This window comes from Saccopteryx bilineata, chromosome 4 (assembly GCF_036850765.1).
Source record: "Saccopteryx bilineata isolate mSacBil1 chromosome 4, mSacBil1_pri_phased_curated, whole genome shotgun sequence".
Lineage (NCBI taxonomy): Eukaryota > Metazoa > Chordata > Mammalia > Chiroptera > Emballonuridae > Saccopteryx > Saccopteryx bilineata.
The window spans coordinates 256,578,100-256,591,949 of record NC_089493.1 but is presented as its reverse complement, the minus strand read 5'-3'; the positions used below and the strand labels follow the sequence as shown (position 1 = coordinate 256,591,949).

General features: G+C 40.4%; 1 long non-coding RNA gene across 2 annotated transcripts in view; it reads right to left on the bottom strand.

Moving 5' to 3' along the window:
* Positions 1-12,927, bottom strand: part of LOC136336363 (uncharacterized) — a 28,443-nt gene extending 15,516 nt beyond the window's left edge. For both annotated transcript variants that reach the window (XR_010731434.1, XR_010731435.1), the window contains exon 1: positions 12,736-12,927. This is a non-coding gene — a long non-coding RNA (uncharacterized lncRNA). The remainder of the gene's footprint in view (positions 1-12,735) is intronic.
* Between the last annotated feature and the right edge of the window lie 923 nt (positions 12,928-13,850).

The following is a 13,850-nucleotide window of genomic DNA, read 5'->3' as shown; positions in this document are numbered from 1 at the left end:
ATTTCTTAAATGTTTGCATGGTAGGTGCTCAATAAAATCTTGCCAATTGATTGCAATAAATTCTGAATATTTTGTTGTTTGGCATATCATATCATGATCCCAGAGGCAAAAATAACTAGACAGTATAAAGTAAAGCTGAACCAAACTGATATAAAATATTGGGAGATTGATAAATGTAGAAAGTCCTTTACTAGTATTTAAATAAATATTCACTATTCTATAGAATATAGTATTTAGCTTGCTGTAAGAAAATGAATGACACAAACATTTATTTGATGTACAAACATTGTGCCTATGGCATCTTTAAGAATTTAGGGCACAGCATAGCCTGAAATTAGAGATGAATGAGCATCTTCACCTCTTTTCGTTCACTGTGAATAGGTTTTTGTAAAAGTCATAAAACAGACATTCAGCATTATAGACTGAATGAAATGTGCTTTAGTACTTTGTGATTTCTTTTTATAAAGTAATTCAAGTGAGATTAATCAATGCATACACTCAGTCTAATCAGAAGAAATCTGCTGGGGTAATAAATATTTAGGCAGTGATCGCAAAGAAGAAGTATGTATTTCTAAGGCAGAAAGGAAATGTCTTTTTATATTAAATGATATTTAAATTGAACACACCTGCATATTAGATGCACGCAGAGTTAGAGCTATGGCTCTTATATCATTTTGGAGAAAAATCAAAGTGAAAATTATCCTTTGTAAAGAGTGACCGGTGTCAAGTGGCAGAATCCCAGGTGAATGAATTCATTTGTCCCCACAAAGTATCAGGTGACCAGCCCTCATAAAAACTACTATTAACCTAAAAAAATCAGGGTCAGTAAAAAGCCTACTTCTAATTTAAAAATCTCAACCAGCCGGACCATTAAACCCAATGAGCTCATGTGATATATTAAAGACCAAATATAAAGATGTTATAAAATTTATGGTTTTAAGATGTTGATCATATCAGAGCAACCCTTTTTTAAAGATGATTTTACTATGGAACCTCATGTATTTCCTTAAAACCAATAGCTAATCTAAAATAACTCAACCCATTTTTGTTTCATAGATTGTAGCTCCATCTTGCTTGATTTAATTTGGTAAAAGCTGGCTGAAATGATGCAATTCTGGTAGAGCCTGCATTGACAGCAAAGATGACGTGGGCCACTCTTGTAGCCAAACTCCAAATTACAGTAAAGAATCCTCATTCCACCTGCCGTTGGGATAGTAATAATGTTGAGGAAAATTTAGGCTTGAGCCCTCATCCTATATCTTACTCTATATTACAACAGTCCTCATCTATTTCCTTTGATAAGATCCTAGCCAAAAACAACCTAGGGTTTACAACAAAAAAAACCACAAAAATCCCCAAAACAACCAACTTAACCACATCCTTAGAGTGAAACAGGACTTAACAAAGCACCTTCTTTCATAATTGGTAATTTTACGTAGAATAGGAACAAAGCTTGCAACTTTTACCCCAAAATGGGTCAACTCATTCATGTCCAACAATATAGCTTACAAGAACAATTTACAGCTTACAAGAATGAGCTGTCATGTTTTCTCATTCAACCTTCAACATATTTCTATTTTCTGTCATTGCTTCCAATTCACAAATAGGGAAATAATCAGAAACAGCTGATTTGAAATTTCCTGCATTTTCTACTGCTTAACTCCACAATCATCATACACAAATAATGAGAGGCCAATGCTCTGATATAGTCATAGAATTGCAAAAAAGACAACATGCTATTCTCACTGGTGATGGTTTCTCAGACTAAAATCTCCTTTAGCAATTTCTTTATCTGAAGCTGATGGCTATTTTTTTTTGAGTAGGAGGTAATGAAAAAAATTCTGAAAATGTATTCTCAAAGCCAATTGTATGCACTTTCTTTTTTTCCTAGTAAGGAAAGTATACAAGGGCTGGGACAAGGCCCTCCAAACCCAGGGACTTCATGACCATCATTCATGCCCAGGGAAGCTGAGATCAACAATGCTATGAGACAGACACTGAGAACTAACGAGATGAAGAGGCAGAGAAGGAAACAGCTGAATTAAAAGCATTTTCTGGTTTGCTAACAACCAGTTCACGCATTAACAAATTATTAACTACACTTTTTATCTATGGAGAATGGGATGATCACCTAACATCGCATTATACTGAGTACCATAAAAGCGAAGCTCGCTGAAGGACCTAGTCATCTCCACAAATGGACAGGCAGATGAACAGCTTTGCTGTTATTATAGTGATTTTGTAACCAGACCTAAATGGTGACTGTTATGGTCTAAATGTTTGTGTCCATGCAAAATTCATTTGAAATTCTAATGCCTTGCCCTGGCCAGATAGCTTGGTTGGTAGAAGTATTGTCCTGAAGCACAGAGGTTGCCAGTTTGATTCTCTGGTCAAGGCACATGCAGGAGCAGCTTGATGTTCCTGTTTCTCTCGTTCCCTGCCTCTTTCTAAAAAAATAAAAATAAAAGAATAAAAAAATTCTAATGCCTTATATGATAGTATTAGAAGGTGCAGTCTTTGGGAAATCTTAGGTCATGAAGGTGAAGCTCTCGTGAACAAAATTAGTTCCCTTCTCAAAGAGGCTCCAGAGAAATCCCTAGGTCCTTCCAACATGTAGGGACCTAGGACATCAAAGAGAAAGCACTGTTTATGACCCATGAGGAGGTCCCTCACCAAGTACAACAGTGCTGGTACCTTGATCTTGGACATCCCAGCTTCCAGGACAAAAAATATAAATAAATTAATTTTGTTCATTAGCCACCCAGTCTGTGGTATTCTGTAATAATTTAGTTGTCTTAAAATTAAAATCTTTAAAGACTTGTACATTGATTTTGAAGAGTCTGAACTCTGTATAGGAGAAAGGTTGGGGGAGGCCATGGGGGTCTCTCAGTGCCTCCTTCCGTGTCTCAAGCTAGTCCGCTCTGCCAGACTTGAAAAATGCACTCAAACTGCACTTACAGCCGCCTGGCCCACTCTTCTGGGAAGTCAGGCTCAAATCATGCCTCTTGGCTCTCAGCCCCAGCTCAAGTGTTTTGTCCTAACACATTACTTCTCTTTCCGTAAGAAGCAATGTGGTAAATACAAGTTTCTCCATCTTGTGACAGTTTCACACTCTCTTAGTATCTCTTAGAGAATGGTGCCCTAGGCAACAGCCTGCCTGGTCTGCCCTTTATTCAGTTCTGTTTCTGACATGTTTTATAGAAAAAGGAATCTTGTACATCAGGTATTTTCTGTTCCCAGTACAGATATGATTCGAATAATAATGATTCAAATATGTATTTGTAAGGGTAGAGAAGAAAATAATCAAAAGGTTTTTTACTACCTTAGTTCTTCAATTAAGATATGAATGGTCTTTGACTTTCTCTCTCTTCTTTTTAAAAATTCTTTTATCTTCAGTTAAAAATTTCTCCCAACTAGGAAACTCCAGTTTTACCACCTATTCTACCCACATGCCCACATAATAAAACACACAAATAGGAGAAATGGGGAGAATTGCTATTTTGGGGAAAGAGGACATAATTTATTTTTATTTCAAAATGCACTATTAAGAGATAAGAAAACCTCAGCGTCACCTCCTAGATGTATGATTTCCAGCTGCATATTAACCTTGATAACAATGTAATGTTATTAACAACAACAAAAAAGATAAAAAAGATTTAGGGTTTTTTGGGGGGTTTTTTTTTTTTGTATTTTTCTGATGCTGGAAACGGGGAGAGACAGTCAGACAGACTCCCGCATGCGCCCGACCAGGATCCACCTGGCACGCCCACCAGGGGCGACGCTCTGCCCACCAGGGGGCAATGCTCTGCCTCTCTGGGGCGTCGCTCTGCCGTGACCAGAGCCACTCTAGCGCCTGGGGCAGAGGCCAAGGAGCCATCCCCAGCGCCCGGGCCATCTTTTGCTCCAATGGAGCCTTGGCTGTGGGAGGGGAAGAGAGAGACAGAGAGGAAGGAGGGGGTGGGGGTGGAGAAGCAAATGGGCACTTCTCCTATGTGCCCTGGCCGGGAATCGAACCCGGGTCCCCCGCACGCCAGACCGACGCTCTACCGCTGAGCCAACCGGCCAGGGCCAAGATTTAGGTATTTTTAATGAAGGCATTTTGACATTTGTTTTATTTACAAGGCACTGATATCAATTTGATTTAGTATCATTTAAAATTGTTTGACAGAAATCCTTCCAACCTTGGTGGTGTGATAGTAATATTCAAATGGTTAATTTTGGTGGCCAAAATCTTTTTTATTCATTTCAACTATGAAAACATTCAACTTTGCCTGACCAGGTGATGGCACAGTGGCTGGAGTGTTGGCCTAAGACACAGAGGACTCAGGTTTGAAACCCTGAGGTCGCTGGATTGAAGGTGGGATCATAGACATAACCCCATGGTTGCTGGCTTGAGCAAGGGGGTCACTTGCTCTGCTGGAGCCCCCTGGTCAAGGCATATATGAGAAAGCAATCAATTAACAACTAAGCAACTATGAGATAATGCTTCTCATCTCTCTCCCTTCCTATCTGTCCCTGTCTGTCCCTCTCTCTCTCACTAAAGAGAAAAAAAAAAAATGTCAAGACATTCAACTTTATTTTTAGATTAAAATGTTTGGGAAAAGTATTAATATTAGTTAAATCTAAGTTGTGTCTATATAAAATTTTAAGTTATTCTGTGTCATTTTAAGTATGTTAGACAGCTTTCATAATAAATTAAATAATATTGAAAAAAGTAGAATAAGTTTCATTTGAAATTAAATTTCTTTAGATATATACTCAGAAAAAAATCTCAGATAAGAAAACATTACATTTTACTTTAAATACAAATAATTTCCAGATATGTTTTAATAATTGTATGTAATTCCTTTCATACTTTTTCTGAAGCTGATAAAATGTTTCCTAAGCTGGTATATTTATTTAGCCATATAATAAGACATTGTAGCATGTAACTCCACTTTTTTAGAGAGGCACAGATATGAAAACTTTGCTGAGCTTTCTCTCACTTTCTGGACATCGGGGTCAGCAATGCTCAGTTTCCTTGTGAATCTCTCACTGCTGGGTTCTTGGCCCTGGGCTCTAAGCAGGCCAAGGACACTGCGATGCTGAGCGGAGATGACCGGGGAAGGACAGGATCTGACGTGGTTTGACCAGTTAAGAAACTACTGCAATAGAAATGTTGATTATATGTTTACTCTGGGCAGACACTGTTCTAGGTGGGCATTCAAAGGTGTATGGATACCAAAGTCCTTGATTTCAGGGAATTAGGTTTTCTAGTAAACAAACTAACTGTGATAATGACATTGATCGCTGTGAAGAAAACAAAACTGGGTCCTGTCCTAGTGACTGAGACCCTTCTCGTCCATGATGGAGGAGCCATGAATAAACAAAACAGGACCATTTTAGGACACGCAGGGCCGTCAATCTCATCCAGAATAGGGAAAAAGTGTTTTCCATTTTCTCTTCATTTTATTCATTATCTTTGTTTGCTTTCCCAAATAAACAAAGGTCTAGGCACTGAGCCAGAACGCACAGATTCATCTCCTTCAAAATCCAGGGTCTGGTGGCGGGGTAGGAGGTAGAACAGGGGGGACGGAGAGAGAAATATGGTGAATCTTCATGCTCTGGGAACTTTCATTCCTGTAACAAGTTAATTTTTTAAAAAAATCTCTGTTATGTACATTTTTAAGGTAGCAAAATGAAATCTTATAGCCCAAGTGCCCATGGTAGCCAGCATAAATATTACATAAATATACACCCCATGATGAGTAAAAATTAAAATATTTCATCTCACTGATGTGTTTAGTTAAAAATCTAGAACAAAAATAAACTTGGGAATGGGAATTATTAAAAAGGATTGTTTTAAAATGGCTTAGTGTTTGAAAAGCGGTTAAATTATAGTAGCTGCCTGAAATAGGTTTTTTTTTCTTTTTACCTTTTAGCTCTTTAGTGAAAAGCAGCTCATGTGACACAAGTGCCCATGGTAAACAGTTCGACACATGTATGGCACAGTCACAGAGCTGCATGCCATGGGTCCCGCCATGGTCAGAGACATGAACGCAGGGCAGCGTCTACACTTCAGGTTATTACTGCAATTATCCTTGTTCTCATCAGGCCCTATCTAAAAAGGACTAATGTTTTAATGTTTATAATGGTTAACCCTGATTTTATTGTGGGCTCTGGGCCACGAGTTATTAGATTAGGGTTTCACCAGAAAATACTCTCTTGTTCCACTAACCTCATGAGACCCAGTGGAAGGCGTCAGGGGTCCTGGCTCTAGACACCCGTGGTGTGAGGAGGGTCTGTTACTGACAAGGCCAGGTTATCTAGTCAAAGTGCTTTTACAACACACACACAGAGCAAATCAAGCAAGGCCCCACCTCCTCTGGGGCCCACAGAAGGTCCTGCTAAAATCCATTAATCCCTTCCACAGAAGGGCAAGTGGAAACAATGCAGAACCGAGGTGTGGATAGAAGAAATGTGATAAGCAGCTCTATTCTGTTTACATCTCCAGTGGCTTAGAACACAGAGTTTTTGTGAGGCTCAGACAAATAAATTGAGAAACCACAATAGTTTTAGAGGTTGATTGTGAATACATGGGTTTCTCTTTAGTCACGTTAGACGGGGCACATTGTTTAATTTGAAAACAAAATTCTCCTTACACCCTGCGTCCTTGATGGCAATCTGCTAAAGGCTCTCTTACGCTAGAGTTCATGTACAGTTTCAAAAAGGAAATGACCTAATCTGGGATTCTAAGTAAATTCTAAACACACCTAAGCAACCCACTGAGATTTAAATACACATCTTATGCTCTCGTCACTAAAATTAATTATAAAGGAAAGAAATGTACCCAGGGCCCAGCCCTGAGCCAAATCAGGAAGTTTGCTTTTGGCATCTTTCATGTTTCGTGGTGGGTGCTTTTCCCTTCCTTCTTGACAATGCCGTCAATACCCTCCTCTCTCCTGGCTCCCTGCCTTCCGAATAAACACGCACACACTCCAGCCAACCCTTAGCATCTGTTCAGTTCCTGTTCTCCATTTGCTGCTTCTGACTGTGCTCAGTCCTGAGAATAATTCACCTCTGAGTGGATGACGACGCACAGAGAGACTGCTCTTAGGTGTGAAAATCAGAACTCAGGATAGTGGAGTGTCCAGTGGAATGGGCAGGTCATCGGTGCATCGTCACCTTGTCACTCCCATTGCCACTGCGGACATTGCTTTTGTTGACTGAGGTCACTGGACTTTCTGTCTTGTCTTTGTTTATCTCATATATTCCAAAGCCTTAAGAAAATGGAGAGTTCAAAACAAGCAATTAAAAATCTAAATAACCGCCCTGGCCGGTTGGCTCAGCGGTAGAGCATCGGCCTAGCGTGCAGAGGACCAGGGTTCGATTCCCGGCCAGGCACACAGGAGAAACGCCCATTTGCTTCTCCACCCCTCCACCGCACTTTCCTCTCTGTCTCTCTCTTCCCCTCCCGCAGCCAAGGCTCCATTGGAGCAAAGATGGCCCGGGCGCTGGGGATGGCTCTGTGGCCTCTGCCTCAGGCACTAGAGTGGCTCTGGTCACAACATGGCGACACCCAGGATGGGCAGAGCATCGCCCCCTGGTGGGCAGAGCTTCGCCCCATGGTGGGCGTGCCGGGTGGATCCCGGTCGGGCGCATGCAGGAGTCTGTCTGTCTCTCCCTGTTTCCAGCTTCAGAAAAATGCAAAAAAAAAAAAAAAAAATCTAAATAACCAAAAACATTAAAAATAGTCGCCGGCTAATCCAAATGTGGGTCAAAGAGCAGCAGCATCAACATCACCTGGCAGTGGTTGGAAATGCAGAGTTTCAGGCTGAGCCTATACCCCCTGGGTCAGGACATGAGATTCCCAGGGGATTCGTATACGTTTGAGCTGCTGAGAAGTACTGCTCTGGCCTTCAATACTTACCCATTATGGACTTGAATTATGGACTCTTTCTTGATAATGGAAAATACCATGGTGACATGAAGACTGCTTGTCACACTTAACCTTGAAAGAATGCCTCGGGAAAGGAATATTAATATTGAGTGTTCATGTTGAAGACAGTTCTGATGGGGAAGGGGTTATGCTGTTACCAGTGTAATGGTAACAAATATGAAGGAAAGAAGGTAGGATAGGATGATAAGACAGATTTGTTTTAAGTCAGAAGGATTTTCAGATTTTAGAGAAGGGACCCTGGGAGTGTCAGAGGGTATCAGCAAAGTGAATGAAAAAGAAAATCAGAATTATTTAGAAATCCAGCTATGGACTACATATCTTCTTTGAGGTGTTAGAGAAGTCCAAGTTTCTAATGTGAGTTATTTCAAAAACACCTTTTGATTTGCAGACTGTTTTTTGCTGGAAGTAGCCAGCCTGGATCTGACTGTATAAGTAGTAGCTTCACTCTCACATGCTTTTACAATGTGATTTTGATATTCTCTCCAACAAAAATTAAAGTCTATGTTGCTTCCTTTTGGCATTAAGCAGGCTTTTTTTTTTTTTTTTTACAGAGACAGAGAAAGTCAGAGAGAGGGATAGATAGGGATAGACAGGCAGGAACGGAGAGAGATGAGAAGCATCATTAGTTTTTCGTTGCGACACCTTAGCTGTTCACTGACTGCTCTCTCATATGTGCCTTAACTGCGGGCCTTCAGCAGATCGCATAACCCCTTGCTTGAGCCAGTGACCCTGGGTCCAAGCTGGTGAGTTTTTTTTGTTTGTTTGTTTTTTGTTTTTTGGGTTTTTTTTTTTGCTCAAGCCAGATGAGCCCGCGCTCAAGCTGGCGACCTCGGGGTCTCGAACCTGGGTCCTTTTGCATCCCAGTCCAACGCTCTATCCACTGTGCCACTGCCTGGTCAGGCTAGGCGGGCTTTTAATGACTGTTTCAACCAATGGAATATGATAGAAGTGATTCTAGATGGATTTGGAGGCTAGATCATACAAGGTGATTTAAATTCTGTCTTGTTTGCTGGTAGACTTGCTTAAGCTTTCAGCCTCTAAGTAAGGGTTCCTATTGTGAGGACTTACAAGTCAGTCTAGAGAGAAAATACATGGAATACATGGAGAAGCCATGAAACTGGGGAAAGACAGAGGCAGAGACAGATAGACAGAGAGACTGACTGACTTTGGATCTGGATAATTCAGCCATCCATTGTTTCATTTTCACCAAATGAGAGACCTTGGCTCAGAAACCACTCAGTTGAATTCATGTCCCACAGAAAAAGAGAAAAGATAAAATAATTATACTTCTTTGAAGTTACTAAGTTTGTGGCTACAAATAGTATTCTATTGGTTCCTGCCAATAACATTTTGTGTTTTCATTCCAATTTTCTGTGGCAATGTCTACATCTGAGATATAATTACTGTTTGGCAGTGGGAAAGATGTTGCGTAAGTGGTAAAGAAGACCTTGACTGATGGCAAGGCTTAGAAGGATGGAGGGTGATGGAAGTGAGATGTTCCATACAGCTTGATCACAGTGGTGGAAGAGAAAATGGAAATTACTGGTACAAGGACTATTTTTGTTGGTCCAGATAGAAAGGAAGGAGAATTTGGTTATAGAAAAATGTTGGGGCCAGAATATAGGAGTTATTAAATGGCAAACTGAGTTTTGACTGTCATCTATGGACAAGGAGAACTGATTGACACTTAATTTTGCATTTGTGGAGGGTGGGAAGAGAGAGAATGGTGGTGCTTACCTAACTGCTGTGTAGTACAGTGCCGATTGTACATAACATGAAATGTATCTGACAAAATTCATCGTGAATCTCATCTGAATACAATATCTGAATCTGTTCTTTCATGCTTGGTCTTCATAATTTGTTTCTCATGTGGCAAAGGTGCATGTTCCCATGTTATAGAAACACAGAGAATATTGCTTACAGCTGTATTTGGACCACTCTTACACTCCAGAAATTTCACTTTTTTTCCCCCTATTTTTATAACCATTTTTGTCACTTTCACTTCTTTTCTTCTTCCTCTTTTTGATTCAACTGCAGCCGTATCCAATAAAACACAGTGACAGATAGATGGATCTTACAGAAAATCTGCTGATTGCTCCCGTTGTAAACCTCAAACGTAAACAATAGAAGGGCATTTGTTTCTCTGTCATGTTCTTTGTTTTGATTTTTTTTTTAAGTACATAAAGATAAAGAATCAAATCAATGTTAGGAAAAAGGAAAAGAAAAAGAATATGTTATAGTTGTCTGCTGGTTGGCTTTTTGGTAGCTATTCTCCCTTAAAATGGGCTTTTACATTTTTCCTGTCTGTTTCACAGCAGAGAAAAAAATTTCCATTCCAAGTTTCAAGTTCCTTGGTGAGGGGACCATACAGAAAGAAGCCAAATACCTAGTTATTGAAATTGTTGGAGTTTTTTTTTCTTTTGTTACTATTATTCCTGTGATTCCATAGAGTACAGTAGTTAGAATATGGCATCAAAATAACATCTCAAAAATTATTTGAGATGTGGACTTTAGTAAAGAATATGATTTAATAAAAATCTAAATGTAAAATATTTTGTTATTTTGAAAAAAGCCAGAATATTAACAAAATGTAGTTCACCATTCCACCTCCCTTTTTGTATTTCTCACTGCCCACCCACCCTCAACAATAATTGAGATTGGCACTGAAAAGACTTTCAGGACTCAATGAATTGTTTCTCAGTATAGTTTTGGGTGTACAAATATACACTTCACCTTGGTAAAGATCAGTTAGCTCTACCTGGATGCCAGTGTTTCTTCTTCTTCTGAATATAATCTTTGTGTTTGTGGTCAATAGCAGGTGAGTGACTCTGGTCCCTAGAGGAGTCAGATGGACAGGGATCCAAATAGCAGTACAGATGGATAATATAGGCACCATGTGGTCCCTTGGGGTTTGGACTGCTGGAAAACATTTTCAGTCCCAAGTAATAAAAATGACAGACAGTCACTCGGCCTACATGGAATTGTATCCTGTCATCTGTGGTCAGGAAAATCTCCCTCTGAAATCAGTGGGGGGTTTAGGCTGAGAACAGACCTTAGAATATGCCTCTTTAAGGAAAGACAATGGAATTAATGTTTAGCAGAGCAATTCAGGATTCGTTTAAATGACACGTATGAGGAAATTATGTACCTTTTTACAATTTTTCTTTTAAGTGCATCATCACATTAGTATCATGGCAGCCACCAATTTGTCAGTAAGGATGGATTGAACTGGCTCACTCATAGAATTCCACAGGGAAATGTGCTTTTTTTTTTTTATTCCCAAAATGTCTCTTAAGAACTTCATTCTATCATCGAGTTCTGGTTACTTAATATCATCATGAACTGCCTAATAGGAATTTAAAAATAATACCCTTTACTTCATTTTGAGCAGTTTTGCATAGTGTTAATGTTGGAATGAACATGGTAGCTGAAATTCAAATGTTATTCCCATGGAAGAAAGAAAACACTCAAACACAGGAAGGGTTGTTGGAGAAATCCAGAGCCAGCCCCAGGCTCCTGATCTGTGGTCTAAACATGGGCAAAGGCCTTCCTCCTCCGGCCTTGCCCCGTCGCGCAGGCGCGGTAGCAACCTTCACACGGGGGTGGCGCCAGCCGTATAGATAATCTTATGTAACATTATTGGTTATCAGCCTCAAATTATAGTTATTCAAGTTAAATGTCTCTTTATCTTCCTCAAAGTATAGTTAGGTTAAAATTTTCTTTTAAGTTTTCATTGTTTTCTTTTAATAGGTCTTATTATTTCACATGATATATAATATATATTTAAATATTGTCCAACACATTCATACCTTACAATGAGTTTAAAAAAAAATAAACATATTTTTGAGGCAGTGGGATTGATAAAGAATAGGTAAGATCCCAGCTGGGACTATTTATTTGATGCCTCGGGTTTAGTGCTAAGTATTAGTGAAATGCAAAGAGAAAAATGAAATTGATGTAGACAATCATTGAGAAATGTTGTTGAGATGGAGCTGGCTGTCCTGTTGTTGAACTTTTATCATTATTAATATTGCTTTATCCCTTTTTAAGAATTTTTTTCTATTTCTCCCCTTGGTATATTTTCATTTTTTTTTTTATGAGTGTTTGGTCAATTTTCCATTAGAATGTGGTTGGATGATGGGCTCAGATAAGCGTTTCCTCTTCTCGCCACTCTGTCACATCTCAGATGGCACATATTTCAATAAAGTGACGAACTAGAAAACCTGAACCAAGACAGACGGTACACATGACAGTTCTCATTTTGCTGTCCGTTCACTGTGTTGCGTGGCTGCTTTCTCCCCAACCTGCAGACGGTACAGGGTTCTGACAATCAGTTCAACTAATGTTCCACTCAGCTTTTTCTCTTTCCTTTTTGTCAAGCTCATGCTGGTCCTGCAAAGTCTTTTGTATAAGTGCCACAATCCACTAATCTTCCCAGAACATTTTGTTGACGATACAGGTACCACCTTGTCTGCATCAAATGACTATTATAGATTTGCATACACAAGAGACAGTGAGTCAATGAACATAAATTGTTAGCGGACGTGCAGTCAAATAGGTTGCAGCCACAGATACTGACCTCAACTGAAACTGTGAGGTCTGGGGAGTCAAATTCAAAACAGATCTCCCAGAATCTCTCCCACTGGCTGCCTGATGGCAATTTGTCCGGTTTTCTTTGGAAAACAAATGACTCCCAGATAAATGTCTTGACGTTATTTCCTAATGCGCCTCTGATCCCAGTGGCTTACATTCCCGTCGGAACCCAAGTGTAAAAACAAAGTGAGTAAAACAGATACCTCTGCTCCTCAGTTCTTGCTGTGAGAAGTTGAGTGAGATGGGTCTGGACACTAGATACGACTGTACTCGGTGCCACCAGCTGCCTCTTTCCCGGCCAGCACACCGTAATTAAAGAAGAGAGACATCAACGTGGAACCAGATCCGAGGCGCCGTCCAGTTGAAAAGGTCACCGCCGCAAATGAGCAATTAGTGCTCCCTGCTGTCGCGGCGGCTTTGGCGGCAGAAAGAGCTGCAGAAACACAATGGCCGGATAAACCAGCTTTGTAATCTGCTTGTCACAGTCCAGTCGTCGGGGGCCTGCCCTGCATTGGCAGAAGAATACTGTCCAGATTGGGGAAAAATCGGATTTTTAAAAATGTGCCAGTCCACAGAAAAGAGCAAAGGGATATTTCATGTGTGGGTGTCCAGGATGTGGTGGACCAGGCCTGGGGGCTGTGGTTTTGAAGCCTCATTATAAACCTTTAATATTGGGAGCTGTTTTCTCTGGCAGCCTCCGATTCTCTGGCAGGCCTCCGAGACAGCTCTGTTGCCTGCTAACGCAAGGAGTTGACAAACTGGGTATGAATGCCAGGGTTAGATGGACTGGGCTATTATCACATTCTCTTAGGAGTCAGGGATGGTTCTTAAGATTGTTTCACTTAAAATCCCAAACCTCTGCTCTGCCTTAAGAAGGGTGGGTAATTGAAACAGTGACAGAAGTGGAGGGGGCTTGGTGGCCACGAGTGAGTGAGGAGGAATGGGTCTGGAGGGAGGAGCAGGGAGTGGAAAACACCTCCCAGGTGCTGGCCTGTGCAATTCCTACCTTCCAAACTCCAGAATGATAGAGGCAGAGAGGGCTGTTGTGAGCCTCTCAGGAGCCAGGGGTTTGACCTTGAAGGCAGGTGACCCCCTCTCCAAGTAGCCTGATAATAAACTCCATTTCTTTGCCCACTCAGTCACATCCAGGAAAAGAATGAAGACAGTTCTCATCTTCCCATCCCAAAAGGCAAGCTTTTGTTTGATATTACAGACAAAGCCCTGAAATTGCATTTGACAAGAAAAGTCCCCAAAATAGTGAATCATCTAAGGTTTTGACACATGAATCAGGATTTTCCCCTTTGTGTTGTAAGGTGAG